The sequence below is a fragment of the Bos taurus genome, chromosome 17 (assembly GCF_002263795.3).
Source record: "Bos taurus isolate L1 Dominette 01449 registration number 42190680 breed Hereford chromosome 17, ARS-UCD2.0, whole genome shotgun sequence".
Lineage (NCBI taxonomy): Eukaryota > Metazoa > Chordata > Mammalia > Artiodactyla > Bovidae > Bos > Bos taurus.
In genome coordinates, this window is record NC_037344.1 from 6,472,615 (window position 1) to 6,476,774 (window position 4,160).

Consider the following 4,160-nt stretch of genomic DNA (forward strand, 5'->3'; position numbering starts at 1 on the left):
TAAGAGTCGGACATGACTTAGTGACTAAACCTCCACCACTGTTATTTCCCTTAGTCTTTTGTTGTTTTTGTCCTTACAACAGTCCCAACCCCTATACACTGCAATTTCTTGTTTGTCGGATCAGCAAATAGTTCAAAGTAATTAATTAACTTGGTCAAAATTTCAAAACAAGGAAGTGAATCTGGGTTTGCCCCAAGCCCTTGTGCTCTCTATATTCTTCCTGTCTGCGTGATCCTGGCAGAAGTGACTTCACGTCCCAAGGTAGAGACGTGAAGAGAAGGGTGTGTTGGAAGCAGTGACAAGTTGGGTGTGACTGGAGCAGGAGGGCGGGGACAGGAGCAGTGGGCAGGGGAGCTGGTCAGTCGGGCTGCCAAGGGCTTCCAAGTCCTGAAGTCTGTAAAATGCATCCGCCTTGCTCATTTGCTCATGATATTTAGCTCTGAGAACTGCTGAAGCTGAGCATTCCATTTGGAGTAAGACAAGCTAGCTCTCTGTAAGACATTTTTGGTCTTGCTGAGGTCACTGTCGTGGGTTTGTTGCCCAGGGAGAGTTCTGACAATTGCTATTGAGACTCTACATAAGCAAAGATAAGCAAGAACGGTTGTCTTCTGAAAGCAAAATTAGAGGGAAGCACAGTAAATCAAGATTCCACACATAACAAGTTTTGCAAATAAACACCAATTTGAAGAAAAGCTTCAGGAAATGGAATTTAAATTGACTGAGTCCAAGTCTTTACAGAAGGCCCATCTGCTTTCTCCCCTAGGTGATTGGAATGCTTACCTGTGGGGGCATTTCCTTTTACATTCCGACAGCTTCTTTATTTGAGAAATCGAAATGAGTAGAAAATTTACCTTTGATCTCTATTATACCTTTGAAAGCATCATATGCTTTAAACTGAAAGAGCTAAATGCTACTTGTACTCTTCTGGGGAGAAAATGAAAATTAATTTCTGCCAAGTTATTTTTAATAATGTATTTGGCATTGGTTTTAATATAACAGAAAGAAATTAGCATTGAATTTCAATTCAGAACAATTCAAGAACATTACTAATACCTACTAATCAAATGATTTTTTAAAGTATGACTTAGATAAAAGTAAGCCAATGGAGGTTGTTTTACCATATTTTCTTGTTCCCATAAAAAAAAAAAAAATCTGTTTTCTGATTGTTTTTTTATTTATCCAAGCTGGTTATTGAGGATATATTAAGTGCCCACCTTGGTGTCAGGTACTAAGAATATAATCATAATCAAGGTAGACACAATCCCCATTCTGTTGGAGTCTACAGTCTAATTAATAATACCAAAATTATAAGCAATTGTGTCAAAGGGTTAGACATTTTAATTACTGCATTGCAAGAGGATTGGGCTTAGTGAGTGTATGGAGATCTTATTAAAATACAGATTCTGATTCCGTAGGTCTGGCATGGAGCTGATATTCTGTATTTAAATATGCTGTTTGGTCATGCTCATGCCACCAGTCCATGCACCACACTTCATAGCAAGGGCATAGACTATTAAGATGTAAGATAGGGCTTCCCTTGTGGTCTAGTCATTGAGAACCTGCCTGCCAGTGCAGGGAACAGTGGTTCAATCCCCGGTCAGGGAAGATTCCACATGCCACAGAGCAGCTAAAGCCTGTGCACCGCCACGACTGAAGCCTGGGCACCTAGAGCCTGTTCTTAGCAAGAGGAGCCACTGCAATGAGAAACCCGGGCATCCCTGCTCACTGCAACTGGAGGAAGCCCACATGCAGCTATGAAGACCCAGGGCAGCCAAAAATAAATACATACATCTTTTAAAAAAAAAATGGATGTAAGATAGTAAGATGTAATATTAAAATATAAGACATAGAGTAATATTAAATTTTTTTCTTTACTTGGGGTATAAAGCACTTGGTAGGGCTCTATGTGTGAATGAGATGCATCTACAAACATGAAATGCTCCCAAGGGAAAATAGAAAGTGGCCTGGGAGCCAAATAGAGGAGAAACAGCATGCAGACTGGGGAGGAGGAGGTTCATAAGGCGTTCGTAAGCAGACTCCTCCCAGTGTACTCGAGACTTCTTTCCAATGTTTTGCAGGTTTCTCTACATCTTCCTTTTCACTTTTCACTTTCATGCATTGAAGAAGGAAATCGCAACTCACTCCAGTGTTCTTGCCTGGAGAATCCCAGGGATGGGGGAGCCTGGTGGGCTGCTGTCTATGGGGTTGCACAGAGTCGGACAGGACTGAAGCGACTTAGCAGCAGGAGCAGCTACATCTTCCTTATCTGTCAATATTCCTAAATACATTACACATACATATTACCCTACCTTACATGATGGCATCAACCAAAACATATAAACAGTTCTCTACAGGCAGTTAAAAGCTATTCAGGGGTAATTTTGAATAGCCTTTGCTCAAGAAACAAGATCACGCTATTGGTTTTTCTTATCTAAAATTGAGAGTCACCCAGGCATTTCAGCATGAGGTCAAGAGGATTAGTGAATTACCCTGTCTTCACATCCAATCTCTTCATTAACTCTGAACCTGCAGTGTCCAAGATAGTAGGCATTAGCCGCAGGTGGGGATTTACATTTAAAATTTAATTAGTTAAAATTATTTAAAATTTAAAATTTAGTTTCTCAGTGGTACTAGTCACATTTCTTTTTTCTTAGTTTATTTTAATTGGAGGATAATTACTTTATAATAGTATGATGGGTTTTGCCATACATCAACATGAATCAGCCAGAGGTATACATGTGGCTCCCCCATCCTGAACCCTCCTCCCACCTACCTCCCCACCCCATCCCTCTGGGTTGTCCCTGAGCACTGGCTTTGAGTGCCCTGCTTCATGCATTGAACTCCCACTGGTCATCTATTTTACATATGTGAATATACATGTTTCAATGCTATTCTCTCAAATCATCCCACCCTCGCCTTCTCCCACTGAGTCCAAAAGTGTGTTCTTTGTGTCTCCTTTGCTGCCCTGCATGTAGAATCATCAGTACCATCTTTCTAAATTCCATATGTATGCGTTAATATACAGTATCTGTCTGTCTCTGATTTACTTCACTCTGTATAATAGGCTCCAGGTTCGTCCACCTCATTAGAAATGACTCAAATGTGTTCCTTTCTATAGCTGAGTAATATTCCATTGTGTGTATGTACCACAACTTCCTCATCCATTCATCTGCCGATGGACATCGAGGTTGCTTCCGTGTCCTAGCTATCGTAAATGGCACTAGTCACATTTCAAGTGTCCAATAGTGTCACCCAGGACTACTGCGTTAGACAAGGTAGACATAGAGCATTGCCATCATCACAGCAACTTCTTCTGGACTTCAGAAAGACGCATTCCTTTCACTGCCATCTGACGCACTTATCCAAGAGTCACTGCTTTCCCTAGAGAAGGTTTCACAAAGGAGCGATGTGAAAAATGCATTCTTGGAATTAAATTGTTTGAGTTTCAATCCTGGCTTCACCAGGCTCTTCATTCTCAAAAGGGCTTGCTTGGTGGTTCAGACGGTAAAGAATCCACCGGCACTGCAGGAGACCTGGGTTGGATCCCTGGGTTGGGAAGATCCCCTGGAGAAGGGAATGGCTACTCACTCCAGTATTCTGGCCTGGAGAATTCCATTGACAGAGGAACCAGGCAGGCTACAGTCCATGGGGTCACAAAGTTGGACACAACTGAGCGACTTTCACTTTCATTCTTAAAAGGGCTACTTGACCTCTCTGTGCCTCAGTTTCCCTATCTGCAAATTGGGGCTAATGATAGGAACTATCTTCTAAGATTCTTGTGAAGGTTAAAGGATAAAATATATATAATGCACTTAGAACAGTGCTAACTCTTAAGTACTGGATACATGTTAGCCATTATTTTTTGCATTGGTATTGTTTTTAGAGACCTACTTGGAATTTGGTATAATTTATTAATCTGAAGATTCTTGATTTTTATTAGTTCTGGATAATTTTCAGTCATTTTCAAGTGTTGTCTTTCCTTAATTCTTTTCCTTTTTAGAATTCCAGTTGGGCAGCCATTGAACCTTGTCATTATATCTTCTAGAAACTTTATGTGATTTAGCTTCCTCACCTATAAAATAAGAATACAAGTAGTATTTACCTCACGGGGTTGTGGTTAGGATTAAGTGAGTTAAGATATTTAAAACACTTCAAATAGT